Source organism: Chelonoidis abingdonii, chromosome 10, assembly GCF_003597395.2.
Source record: "Chelonoidis abingdonii isolate Lonesome George chromosome 10, CheloAbing_2.0, whole genome shotgun sequence".
Lineage (NCBI taxonomy): Eukaryota > Metazoa > Chordata > Testudines > Testudinidae > Chelonoidis > Chelonoidis abingdonii.
The window spans coordinates 39,531,586-39,546,529 of NC_133778.1; the positions used below are offsets into that span (position 1 = coordinate 39,531,586).

The following is a 14,944-nucleotide window of genomic DNA, read 5'->3' on the forward strand; positions in this document are numbered from 1 at the left end:
TGCCAGTAAAGAAATTTGAAATAAACTTATTAGATATGGCTGTATGTTAAAATGCATGGTTTGCCTGGCTGTTCACAGGAATACCCATAACACTGGAATAGCCAGTAGGTAGGCTGGAAACCACTGAGTTTATCTGCATCTGCAGGTGGTATTTACAGGAGAGAGGCACACAACAGCTGGAAATACAAGACTGCAAACAGTGAAAGCCCTGAATGTATTTTACATGGTTTTGAACAAAAGTATCTATTGTTCAGAATTTCAGTTCAAGTTACCTCTTAACTAGTGAGTGACTGGCGCAACTCTGAATAGACAGTAATCTATTTCCATTTTTAAATTGAACTCTTTTTTGGTAAACGAGGAAAATTTGGCTCCAAAAATATGCCCAACACAGCAATTTCTAATCCAACAGCATTACAGACATAAATAACAATACAAAATCTGACACTTTTTCACTCATTATTACCCCATTACATTTCACTACAACCTTAGCAAGTTTGTGAAGAATGTGACTTTGTCTTACCTCTCCCAGTACCTACCAAAAACTTTATAAATTCTGGCAGTCAGATAAAGCATACTGGATTGGATTAAGTATTTTATCCTCAAAGCAAATACTGCAAAGACAAACCATTAATGTCTGCTATCCCAGATGTGAAGTTTAATTACTGCAATCTAAAACAACTTGAGTGAAAATACTGAATGCAGATGCAATATGTGCAACTAACTCATAAATCTAAAAATCATAATTCCTGTAACACTGCACTAAACAGTCCCTCTAATTACAAAGTGTGCTTGAGAGACTATCATGAAGTAACACAATGCCTCATGGTGCAGTATACAACAATATTATCACAGAAAATGATGTGTATAAATTGCCACAGATTCACAGAATTTCCAAGCAGTAATACATGTTGTCTGCCCCCCAGGAGCTTACATTCTAAAATAGACAAGACAAACACACACACACACACACTATGACAGCTCAAGGATCGAGTTTTATAAAGTGATTGCTGCTGAGAAACTAACAGACTCCTTTGTGATATTGCTAATATTTAAAGATTCTAGCACAGTAACCTCTTTGACCTTCCTTGGAATGTGCATGCATATATTTGCACCATGCTTGGTCCCAGGACTGTCAGAGCTGTTGCTGAAATTTTCAAGTAAAAGATGCATTAAAAACCCCACTTCTAGGGCAGATTTTTATGGTCTTGCCTACAATCAAGTTTTTGTGAAATTTCCCCACCATTAATGTGGTATCCACACAGCTCTCATAGCATCAGTAGTGGTTAGTGCAGACTAGTCACCAATTTTTTTTATTATAATAAAATAAATAATAATAATAATAATAATTTTTTTTACCAGCGTGTTTCTAGACCTGCTCTGAACAGAGTTAGACAATCTAGGGTTGCCAACCCTACAGGAATTAAAGATTAATATTTAAATAAAGTTTATGTCATGTGATGAAACTTCCAGAAATACATCCAGCCAAAATTAGCAACCCTAGACAACACAGAGGTAAAAACACCTTTGCCCAGATTTGAGCCAGTACTACAGCAACAATGGAAAAAAAAAACTCACAAAAACCTGAATCTAGACACAGCCCAGAGATTGATACTATGCTGTTTAACCTGCTATTTAGCTGCAGCTTGCAATGGTTTTGTCCTCTGGTGGTTGGAGCCCTAACAAAAGGATTTTCTATTACTAAAAGTCCTCGTTTAGTTGAAGTGGACTTTTAGATTCAAGACTCCTTGCTTCAGATCCCAACACGAAGACAGTGATGGGGAATTTACTGCAGTTTTATCAGATTAAAGGGATAGATTTAATGGTGGTTTGTACTCCCATAAAGAGGCTGCAGGATTTAATGGGCTAAGGGGCCTTCAGACGTTGCTACACAGAAAAGCATATCAGAAGAGTGAAATGATGGAAAGGGCTTTCTCCTTACTCTTCCTCAGACTACACCTGGCTCATTGCAGCTTCAAAGAGTGAGGAAAGACCAAACACCATTTTGTAATATGCAGTGGTTTATTCGAAGTTCAGTTTTGTTCTCACTCTTTTAAGCTGCTCCCTTCTCTCTTCCTTCCCAGTTATAATGTAAGGTAATGGTACATCCTTGTTTGGGGATTGATTCTTCAATGGGTCAAGTGCTTCCTATAGCACTGTACCATTGCTTTAAATTATAAAAACTCTGTTTCTATGAGATGAAAACATGCATAGTACAGTAACCCCAAGTTAGTACCATACTGTTGTACAGTAATTGGTATTGGGAACACGACTTCTTCCTTTATCGTTTTTGTTCTGGAACCAAATGAATTGCTTTCATTTCTGTACTTGCAAATTCACATACCTATGTGCATTTGTACTGCCTCACTAACTGATATCTTCAGTTTAAATCTTCAATTCCCTGATGATGAAGCCCCAACACAGACACCAAACACATTAAGGCTCTCATGTCAAGCTTTCCTCTAGACAGAAACTTTCAAAAAGAATAAATAATGAAGAAACCATAAATCTTTAAATACCTGAATAGCACTTTACCATCCCTAGAAAGAATAGGCTAGAACGACATGTTCAACTGTGTTTAAGACATCTGACACTTCTGTCTAACATTTGTAACTTCTTATCAGAATTTTTCTCAAATATTCTTGGGGAATTGGGCTGAGCCTTGTCCCACACTCATCCTACAGAGGTAGCTTCTGTCCTGAAGAGCTGGGTCCAGGCTTCCTGCTTGGCCCACTGGCACTCACTGCTCGCAGATTCAGAGGAGCTCACCAGAGCATCACTTGAGATGCGTGTCCGCACACAGGCAGGGCCCAGCCCCTGGCACCACTGGATGTGGTGTCTCAGAAAGGGTACACTGTTACACATCACAACCAAGGCCGGCTCCAGGCACCAGCCCAGCAAGCAGGTGCTTGGGGCAGCCAACAGAGAGGAGTGGCACGTCCAGCTCTTCAGCGTCAATTTGTGGAGAGTCCCTCACCCCCTCTCGGAGCAAAGGACCTGCTGCCGAATTGCCACCGAAGACTGAGGCAGCAGTGGTAGTGCTGCAGATCGCGATTGCTGCTTTTTTTTTCTCTTCTTCTTTTTGCAGCTTGGGGCAGCAAAAACCCTGGAGCCAGCCCTGATCACAACCCATAAAGACATGCACATATGCTCAATTTAGCTCTTGCAGTTGAAAGGTAGGAAAAGAGAGTGGGTGATTACAGTGAGGAAAAGGGTCTTTCTTCTCAAGGTTTATGGCTTCAGGCAAGTCAGGCATACAAAAGTAACACATTTCGCACTTAGATTTGAAACAGAAAAATGAGTTTCTTGAATCTTGTAATTATTCTCTCAAGTTTGGTAGAAAAATTGAATCGGGGATCTTAAAATCAGATTTCTTATAGTCAGTCATATAATCTCCCGCAGAGCATTTTGTCTACCTGTCTTACAAGTAATATACTTGTATTCTGGAATTTGTACTCAATAAAATCAAATGTCATCCTGAGCCAGTGAATAATAATTACACTGAGGTAATAACTGGTGAGACCCTTCTTCATCTATACATTGGTGACAAAGATTTGATGGATTAATAATTAAGGGTGAGGGGAAGGAAGCTGTGAAGTGATTTTATTATTATTTTATTTATTTTTAATACCATAGTGCCTGTGCAACCTAGTCAAGGACCAGGACTCTATTTTCCTGTACAAACCCGGGACATAAAACACAAAAACGAAATTATTTCTGTCTGTGACATTCATTTAAAACAATCATAGGCCATGGGTAGGTAGGGCTAGAAGGTGCCCCCCTAAACGTGTTTTCTGAGCCACAACGCTGCCTACAAGCACGCCTAGATTGGCAGGTTGAAGCCCCACATCCAGCGGCACTAGGGCTAGGCAGGGGGAAAGGCAATGCAGGGTGAGGGCCCTGCCTGTGCACTGGATTCCTGGCAGGTGGAGCTAGATTCTTCAGTCCTGGCAGGGGACACTGACTCCTGAACAGCACTTGGAAAAGTCCCCTGGGATAGAGGAGAGTCCTGGGAGAAGGGTGGGGATCTTGAGGAATGGGGTGGAGGGAGAAGAGGATTCATAGGGAAGGCAGGAGATTTTGAGCTGATGGCAGGGAGGAAGGGGAGAAAGGGAGCTGCGGGGGAGATCCTGAGGTGATGGGTGGGAGGGAGGTGTTTATAAGAGCAGAGTTAGCAGCTTGGGACCTGCCAGTTGGGGCTCAGGGAGGGAGCTGGAGGCCTCCTAGCTGAAGGCTGACTCTGCCTGTAAGAAAGGTAACCAGACCTGTAAAGCTTGTATATAGATGGACACTGGTGGTGGGACAACATTAAGTAAATAAAGACACGGGTGTTGCACAACCCTGAGGCCTCTCCGAGCCTTACTGTGGAGGGCAAACAAGCCCCAGGAAGAGGGGTGGGTCGTGGAACCATTACGTAGTCCCATGATGTTGGCTCTTCTCATTTGCAGAAGACAGAAAAAAGAACAGATGAGAGAGGAAAGATAAAACAAAAGGTAAAAGAGGACAGGATGATTACCTTTGTGCCAAATAGACAACATGCTTGTAGCACAATGACAGCTAAAATACATCTATACTTCTTACTCTTTCACATGTGAACAACTGTAGTCGCCACAGGGATGTTTCGCAATTGTGAATGGGAGAGGACGTGGTTACAAGACAATCTCTCTGTTTGTGGCCCACACTATAAAACCTTGGCCGCCAGTTTTAGGTGCTTCTATTGCACCTTGCTGTGGTGGCTGAAGGCATAGAATTAAAATCAGACCAGTGGTTCATTGCCAGGGCTTCCCAAAGTAGAAATGTAATTTGGACTAGGCTTTTAAACTAGTACATACACAAACGCACCGATGCAGATTTAATTTTATTCTGATCTCCTTTGTGATTGTTGTGAGAAAATAAAAGTGAAGAAAATGGTATTTCACTTGGACCTGAGAGTTGTGAGGTTCTTCCCTTCTCAGGAAAAAAGACCATCCACCAAGAATGTTCTGTTAGCATCTCTCATCAGTTTTACTCTTGCTGTAGACAGCTCCATTGTTCCTGAGAAATGCAACTGTGGTGGAAAGTCCTGACAGTAGAAGGAGAGGTGATCTTACTCATGGAAAGGTTTTGAAGATCAGGACTATGATCTTGAACTAGATTAGGTATTTGGTGAAGAGGCAAGTTAGTGACTATTAACATCCATGCTGGTTAGCTGACATGCTGTGGCATTCTGGACCAGCCGGAGTTTTTTCAAAGCTTGTGTTCATTCCTGGTATAGCAATAATCAAGTAACAATCAATAATTAATCCTGCAAGTGTCAACAGGATGGAATACACTGGTCAGCTCGGTGTCTGTCACATTAGAGCTTAGTCTCCTGGTGAGCTACACACAGAAGTTGTTCATGGCAGGCATCACTATTTGGGTCTCCAGGATCAGTGAGGAGTGCAGAAAGACCCCAAAGCCCCCCAACTTTTTTGATGATCTGTCAGTTGAATTGGATGACAGGTGATGAAAGAATGTTAGCTAGTTCTTAGAAGCACCTCTTTTCCCACCATCATCACATTTTTCTTGCCTGGGTTCACCTTCAGCCAGAAGCTTCTCATCCACATACTGACTTCATATATGTTTTGGGTCAAATGGTTTCTGCATTTGATTTTAAGGAAATGTGTGTCATCTGCATACTGCTGACATTTAAGTCCATGGTGTCTTTCAGTCTTCCCTATTGACTCTCTAACAATTTAGCTTACATAAGACAAGTTTTACATAAACTGCAGCCTTTCTAATAATGTAGCTTATGTAAAGAGATCTGGCGACAGATAAAGACCTGCACATTTTTCAAGATGAAGTTTATTACTAATGTATAAAAATGCATTTGGCACAAACGCCTTCACACTTTACACCTCAGTATTTATTATCTCTCCCACCATATGCTGCCTCCAGTGTGACTCACTGCAAAGTGACTATACTCACTCATACAGTCTTTAAAACAGCCAAATTGCTATGGAATCTGATAATTACTGAACCCAAAGCATTTCCACATAGTGCAAAATGAAGAACTTAGACATCTAAGAAAATTATATTTTCATATATCAGATAATGGATGCCAAAATATTATAGCAGACACCAGAAAGAACTATTATAGTTCGGGTTGCATAAAAATATTATTTAGAAATCATTGTGAAAAGGGCATATGTAACAGTTTTAAAACAGAAAATGCAAAACTATTACCTTTGCTATCCTATGCTGAGAGTGTATAGCATAATAGATTTTGGCACACAGCCCACGAAGGTTAGGACTTATAACAGTGCATATGCACTGTAGGTCACTTATACAAACCATGTAAATGAAAGCAGCAAAGTGTCCTATGGCACCTTATAGACTAATAGACATATTGGAGCTTATGCTTATGCTCCAATATGTCTGTTAGTCTATAAGGTGCCACAGGACTCTTTGTTGTTTTTACGGATCTAGATTAACATGGCTACCCCTCTGATACATATACATGAAGAACACAAACATGCACTAGGGAACTTTTAGTCCGCTCCAGCAGGGACTACACAAGCCATTTACTGCAAACCACATTGGTACACTTTAGAATTCACACCTCTCTCATGCGCATTGCCACACTAGGTAGACAAGACCACAGAAAATCAGTTCACTCAAAACTACAACATATAAATTTAATTCAAGTGCCACACTGAGATCACCACTTTCCAAAAAACCCTGTCATCACTTCTACAATCTTGCTACAATACTTAACACGGTCTCTTTTACTACAAACCAAGTATTTTACAGTAGTGCCAAAATTCTCCATAAGAATTCTGCTAGGAGTCAGACAAACCCCAGATTTGTTAGCCTATTGGATATGTTAAAAGGTAAGCATTCTCCTCAGGCATCTGGGAATGGTAAATTGAGAGACAGTATAACCAGAGGTGGAATTACTCTGCTTATTACTACTGTGGTCATTATAGTAGACCAGAATGACCATTATTGGTATGTCACATAGGTTGTTCAGTATTGTATCTGGTGAATTTTTGAGTTAGCTTTGTAAACAGTACATTTTACTTATTTTAAAGTGCCTAGAGCTACCAATAAGGGCTTAAAAATTAAAATAAATTAATATTAATTTGGTTGTTTATGTAGAAAATGTTATCATTTAAATGATTAATACTCAGATTATACTTTTTCTTTCTACTAAAAGTTCTTTTAGATATTTTAATTAAAAAGATCTAGGGCTGACAAAATACCAAATACTGCTTTTCCACCCATGCTACTTCAATTATTTGAATGGACCAAATTCTGTTCTCAATTACACCAACCTAGACCCTTAATCTAGCAAGGCACTTAAGCACATGCCTAACTTTTAGCAAGTGAGAAGTCATATAGGACAACAGCCAAAAAGCCAGAAATGCTATAATTTATTAAGGATATAATACAATTTTAAATGATTGTCTATCAAATAAAACATGCCGGAAACAAAACAAAAAGATAACTTCCAAAGAGATATATAAACATATATTGTAAAGGTCTTGTTAAGAAAAATGTCCTCAAATAAACAAATTTTTGATAAAATTACACTCAGCAGGATTTGAATGCATTACCTTTGAAAGAAAAAGCAGACAGTTTAGCCATTACCTAATATTAAGGGTATTTAACGGTATTATTTTGACCACCAGAGGGAGCCCATGTTGTTATTTCAGTATACTAGAACTATATGCATGGAAACACATTAAAATATAACGAGTTCAAACAAGCTCATATCAAGATCTACATGCAAAAACTCATGCCAATTACATCTAATTTATTGTGTATATAGATTATTCTGCAAAAGCAGTGAGAAGAAGAAAAATGAAGAATAGGAGCTTTCCTACATTTGAGATATATATTTTTCCACAAATAAGGCATTTATTAAATTAATTTTCTATGCAATGTTAGAGGAATTAGGAATTGTACCAAAACAAAAACAATGTGTCAATGTTACTGTCTGCGGTTAGAATTTATATTGTTAAGGGATCCCACAGAAAAAATAACTTGATTATGTAATTAAAGCCCATAACATAATGCATACACACAAGGGGAGCTAATTAAAATTGCACATTCTGACACTGACTAACTTTCGCATGCTTGACTTTAAGGTTCTTTTAACATTGTTTTTTGGGTTTAATTCCTAATTCAAAAACAAAAAACCCCCCAGAAATCCCAACATGAGAAACCATATTGAGCCCCAGCATAGGACACCAACAGGGTTGAGATCTTTAGGTCCGCAGCACAGATCTCTTCCACGTGAGCTAACAGAGTAAAAGATAGCAGTTGTAGGCTGTTATCCTCTATGGGACCATCACTAGAGGAGGATAAGACACATGCTTTGGCAGAGGATTTCACAGTTAATTGCTGACAGGAAAGGAATGCAAAGACTGAAGACTTCTGAGCTCAATTCCAGGTTCTGTAGGAGAGTGGTTAGAGACTCTATGCACCTAGCCTGGGTCTTTCTTTGCTCCTATCTACCCCTGTAATCCTGCCTTCTTCACCCTACTGTCTTGGTCCTGCAACTCCCTCTTCCCCTGTCTCCATAACCCCTGGGAATAGTCAGCCAGTTTCCTCCTGCTCCTTCTCACTGCCTGGGTGACAGCAGAAAATGTACTGAGAGCACAGAAGCGACAGTCTTCTTCCTCTCAGTTCCAGTGCCTGGCTCCACAGAGGCCCCTAGCAGCTGGGACAGGGGTGGCAAACCTGAGCCTGAGAAGGAGCCAGAATTTACCAATGTACATTGCCAAAGAGCCACAGTAATAAGTCAGCAGCCCCTCCGTCAGCTCCCCCACCCGCCCCTGGCTCCCAACACCTCCCACCCACCAGCGGCCCTGCCGATGAGCGCCTCCCACTCCCTCCCCACACCTCTCAATCACCTGTTTCATGGTATGCAGGAGGCTCTAGGGGTGAGGGGATGGGGGGAAGAGCGAGGGCATGACAGGCTCAAGGGAGGGGGTGGGAAGGGGTGGAGTGGGAGCAGGGCCTGTGGCAGAACCAGGGAGTGGGCAGTGAACACCCCCTGGCACATTGGAAAATTGGCGCCTGCAGCTCCAGCCCCAGAGCCAGTGCCTATACAAGGAGCCGCATATTAACTTCTGAAGAGCAGCATGTGGCTACGGAGCCACAAGTTGGTCACCCCTTAGCTGGGAGAAATAATTACAGAGAAAAGCTTGTTCAGTTCCTGCAGCCCTGAGCTGGAATGCATGTGCAGAATGTGCCTAGTGCAGATGGGATCTTTGGAGAATTTAGATGTCAAACTCTTAACAAATCTCTCTAGCAAGCATGTGTGAACTGGGATTTTTCAGAGGCTTATACAGGGCCACCCAGAGGATTCTGGGGGCCTGGGGTCTTCAGCCATGGGGTGCCCCCGCTTCGGCGGTAATTCAGCGGTGGGGGGTCCTTCCACTCCAGGACCCGCCACCGAAGTGCCCCTAAGACCCGCGGCAGCGGCCCCCCGCCGCTGAATTGCCGCCGAAGCGGGACCTGCTGGTGCAGCCAGGTATTCGGCGGTAATTCGGTGGCTGGGGGCCCCCGCCGTGAGTCTTCGGGGCACGTCCCGGAATGGAAGAGCCCCCTGCCGCTGAATTACCACCGAAGACCCGACTGCACTTCGGCAGCGGGGCCTGCTTCGGCGGTAATTCACTGGCGGGGGGTCCTTCCGCCCCAGAACGGAAGGATCCCTGCCGGTGAAGACCGGGCATGGAAGAAGCTCCAGGGGCCGAGGCCCCGCAAGAGTTTTCCGGGCCCACCAGAGGGAGTGAAGGACCTCGCTCCAGGGGCCCCGAAAAACTCTCGTGCCCCTCCCTCTTGCCCCTCCCTCTGGGCAGCCATGGGCTTATATCTTAGGTGCATTCCTGATGCCAGGGTGACACCCACCGCTAAATTTCAAGTCCCTGCATGGAGGTGCTAGAGCTTCTCCAGGAAAAGAATAAGCATTATTTTATTTTATTTTTTTAACATGGACAAACAACATATTTTTCCCAACTTCATTCTCTGAAATGGCCAGACCAATTTAGCTGAAACTTTCAGCCTCAGGCAGACCCCTGGCCTGGAATATTTCAACCCCAAAAGTTAAAGATTGGAAAAGTTATAAGCAACTGAAAATAGGGTTCTGTTGTATCAACCAAGCAAGGTACTAACAAACTTCAACAGGACTTTATTTTGAAAGTGGAAACCTCTTTACCATGCTGCTGCTGCACCCTCTGTAACTTCCACTCAGCCTCCTCAACTCCTCCCTGTTTCCTGTCCTTTCAGATCCCAGCAGCCAGTGCTCCCAGTTCTAATAATCACAAGCAACATCTAAACACCATGGGTCCCATGATGGAAAGTATCAGGCAACCTTAAATACAGGCCTGGCTCCCAGCTCTACCTGCACACAATCAGGACTCTCCTGTCTTATTATTCTTCTGTAACTTTTTCCAAAGTGTATCTGAGATGATCATAGATTCTGTCATTTAGCCTAGAAATTTAAGCTCAACTACTAGACCCAGTCATGTCTAGGTTTAGTTCTATAAAACTTTTCAAAACTATTTCAAGAGACATTATCATACAATTATTAAACTTAACTAATCCAACAGAAAGCATTTATATTCTTTTTTCTAAGGTAAGAGAGTCTAGAATTGATTGTTTCCATTCCCCAAAATACAACTGATGACATTAACACAATCATTTCATATTTTGTTTCAGTTACTTTATGCTCTGTTTAATTGTGTCTTTGTATTAAATGATGTGCACTAAAGTAACCCCAAATGCAAATGAATTCCTGTTTGGTACAAAAAAATCACTTTGCAGCTTTCTTCAGACAGAAACGCATTTTTGATCCATTTTAATTGAACCAGGAATACTAAATGCTCCCATATAGTCGGATACTTGGAAGGCATACATTAGAAGAAAAATCTTATGTTACTCATCAAAAAAGAAAAAAGTGAGAAGAGAAAAAATTAAGCTATGAACATACAGCTCAAATAATTAGATGGTGAATATGGAAAATCATCTATTCTAGAGCTATTAAAAGAATTAACATAAACTGAATAAGAGATGAATATATTTCATATTTAAAGAGTGGAATATATATTTAATTTGAAGCAAATTTATGAGTCATGTGAAAAGATTTGTGAATTATTTACATGCAAAATTAAAACAAGCAAGTTCTACGAAAATAATAAAAACAAAAAATTTGGAAATATATCAGGATCCGTGCAGGATGTTTTCTTACAGAACACAGTATTTTAAAGAGCTTTCTTTAAACCTCATCCACCTCAGTGCTTGGCTGATCTTTGAAGGGTACTCTAAACCAGTGATTCTCAACCAGGGGTCCAAGGCCCACTGGGGGGCCATGAGGTTTCACGGGGTCCTCCAAGCAGGGCCAGTGTCAAACTCACTGGGGCCCCGGGCAGAAAGCTGAAGCCCCACTGCATGGGGCTGAAGCCTGGGGCCACGAGCCCTGCCACCAGGGCTAAAGCCAAAGCCTGAGCAACTTAGCTTTGCGGGGGCCCCTGTAGCATGGGGCCCCAGGCAATTGCCCTGCTTGCTACCCCCAATGCCTGCGTTGGCTTTATATGCAGAAAACAAGTTGTTGTGGCAAAGGTGAGCCGTGGAGTTTTTATAGCATCTTGGGGGCCTCAGAAAGAAAAAGCTTGAGAATCCTGCTCTAAACTGCATCTACCGCCAGTATCATGAAGGGCCATTCCAGTAGCCAAGGATAACTGTGGCATAAGGATACTCCGGACGTGCAATTCAGCACGAACATAGTAGCTGTTCAAGTGGCTCTGCATTACACAAGGATTCATCTGTACAGGGGTAATCCTTCTCTGGCTGCTAATGCTGGATTTAGGGCAACTTTGCATCCTGGATCAGTGCAAAGCTACCCCCACACATCTGAGAATCTGGACCTGTAGGCATATTTTCCAGGTCAATCAAATCTTCAATTGATAGCAGGATATGAGAATGGTACAAGTTATTCAGGTACTATAGTATTGGTATAATTCATAAATGCATATATAAATAAATCTGACATGCAGTAAACTAAACTGCATTTACACATTGTTTGGTGCACTGGCTTTTTCACTTCCGGTAAATAAAATGAACTATGAACTTGTGGCAAAGGCACAGAAGTATGAGCATAATCATGAGCTATTCTGTTCTACATAGGTTCCTATACCACACTCATCACCATAGTATCTAAGCATCTTTCAGCAGTGCACTAAGCAAAGTTACTAACATCTCTTGCTTGTTTTCTCATCTCTCTGAAGAAGAATTGTATGTAAAGTGTTTTGTTTTGGAATGTTTTTAAATATATGTGTTGCTATATGTTTATGTCAGAAAAGTCAGTATCAAAGAAAGGTTCTTTTCACTTAGAGAAGGTGGTGGTGTAATTTGTGATGGTCCTTGGTTCCTGTGGGAGTTCATCCCCAATCTTGACTGGCCCCCAAGAAAGATCTGGGCCTTGCACACAGGAGCTTAACCCTCACTGCAGAAAGTTACATTGTGCCAGAAAAGTGAAATTGTCAACCACATTCTTCATCCCAGAGCTTTAGCTGATCTTCTAGATAACTTGGACCCAGACCATTGAGCAACTTGAATATAAGGGCTGAGACTCTGAACTTGACTTGACATTCTATGGGAAGCCAGTGTAGCGTGCGGAGGACAGGTTTGATGTGTTCACAGTAGTCTGTGTTGCTGAGGAGAGTAGCTGCAGCATTCTGGACCGAGTGGAATTTCCTAAGAGCTTGTGATGGGGTACACAAACCCCACAATAGTAACAGAGGATTAATGAGCTGCTCTGAGCTTAGCCAGCCTCACCCTGCCACACCTGCAAGAGATGCACGGACTGGAGGAGGAGCTAAAAGGGAGCAGAACAGCTCACTTGCAAGCAGGCCAGGAAAGAGATTGGACCTGAGAAAAGAGATGAGGGAAGACAGGATCTCTCCCTGCAACAACTGCCCAAAGGTGCTTCCCTGAGGGAAGAGAGGCCCTGTTAGGGTTGCCAATTTTGGTTGGATATATTCCTGGAGATTTCATCACATGACAATCTTTAAAGATTAATCTTTAATTCCTGGAGACTCCAGGCTAATCCTGGAGGACTGGCAACCCTACCTGCTGCAGATACTCCCTGAGGGGGAGGCATTCCCTTCTCTCTTATATGGACTCAATGTTTGCATTAATTCCCCTTCTTTTGTCTACGGACTACCCAGCAGGGAGAGACTGAGAAGTGACCTAGCCCAGGGCAAAGCCACCAGACGTGCCAGCTGCCACCCTGACGAGGAGCCACCACACCACACATGGCCACAAGAAGGTGCAAACTCTTCTCGCCATAGACAGCAAACTCTGGACAATCCTGGGATAATAGGAAGTGGCTGAGGAAAGGCAGCCTTAAGGTTTCCCAGGTGTCAGACCTTTAATAGGCCTCACGGGGCCCTGAGCTGGAGTCTGGTGGAATGGGAGGGCCTGGGCTCCCCTACCGCCTCCACAGTATGAAGGGCCTAAGCCTAGACTATGAGGCGATGGTCCCCATGAGCGAAGGCCACCATAGTGCTGAAGGCTTCATGCTCAGGTATACTGGATTGCTGTAGGCCAACCAAGAGGTGACAAAGGTGTGGTCATCGTTTGCCAGGACGTGATAGTGTCTCCTAGTCAACTGGAAACAGTGGAAAGCATTACTCACAGATGCTGGCATGTGAAAGCTTAGCAGCAGTGAGGAATCCAGGACCATTCCTAAGCTACAGACTGAACTGACGAATTGTGAATGTGTATCTTCAACCAAAGGTGATCGCACCATTGCTGCAAACCTTCCAAAGCTTTCCTTTGCCCACCAGCATCACCTGTGTTCTGCTTGGGTTCAGTTTCAGCCAGCTGATATCATCCATGAGCTGATCTCATCCAAGCACTGGGCCATCTGGGTGGTAGTCGTATGCCCATTTGTGGTGAAGGATAGGTAGAGCTGTGTGACATCAACGTATTTCTGGCACCCGAGTCCATATATACCTAGTGGCTGCATGAAGATGTTGAATAGGACAGGAGAGAGCATCGATCCTTGTGGGATTCCACAAGTGAACTTCTGCTCTACTACTTCGCTTCAGCTCTGCTACCAACTTCCTGTGTATCTCAAGTATATCACCTAACCTCTCTGTGCCTGAGTTTCCTCATATGTAGAATGGAGATGATCGTGCCTCACAGGAGTTGCGACCTTAATTCATTTTAGAAAGCTTTTAGAATGGAAGGTGCTATCAGAGTGTGTAGGATTACTATTATTAAGTTCATGGAAAAGTGTTAATTTTCATGCAGGATAAGGCTAGGTCAGGAAGTATTATGCTGTTAGTGACAGAGCGGAAAAAGGAACTGCGTATGCAGTAGTGTCAGTATGCTTAATAAAGGCTAAAAGACATGATTAAGAAAGGTTACTATCTCTGAGGAAAAGGGACAGGCAGACAGGGAGAGGTGGAAGTGAACAAGAACAAATGGTTTCCTTTTTCAATTAGTTATATTCACATTAATGAAATGGGCTAAAGTATTCTTTTGCTTTATCTGATGTGAAGAGAGATTTTCAATTTCCACTTAAAAATTCTATTTTTTTAAAGATATAAAATAAATGCATCATTTTAAAATACTATGTCCAGAAAGAAAAACATCCAAGCAACATTATATATCCCTGTAACTCTCCCACCCTGGCCCCAGCAGGAACAGACTCCGCTACTATTATTTCTTCCTGCTATTGTGGTTATTTTAAACCCAGACAGCATTACCAATACCTTGTCATATGTGTGTTCCAATTGGTTAGTATGAAGGCAGAGAAGCACTTTTTGAAAGGGAATTGGGATTACGGCTATTCTGTGCAGATAAAGTAAAATTCAGCCCTGTGTAAAGGGACAGTCCAAGGGCTATGCATTACATAAAACCCACTTTAGCTCTCAAAATAGGTCTGAATTAGGACTATAATGGTGCCTTG

At 42.4% G+C, this 14,944-nt stretch overlaps 1 protein-coding gene across 3 annotated transcripts in view; it reads right to left on the bottom strand.

Moving 5' to 3' along the window:
• RAPGEF4 (Rap guanine nucleotide exchange factor 4) overlaps positions 1 to 14,944 on the bottom strand; it is a 221,493-nt gene that overhangs the window by 82,802 nt on the left and 123,747 nt on the right. The window lies entirely within an intron of this gene.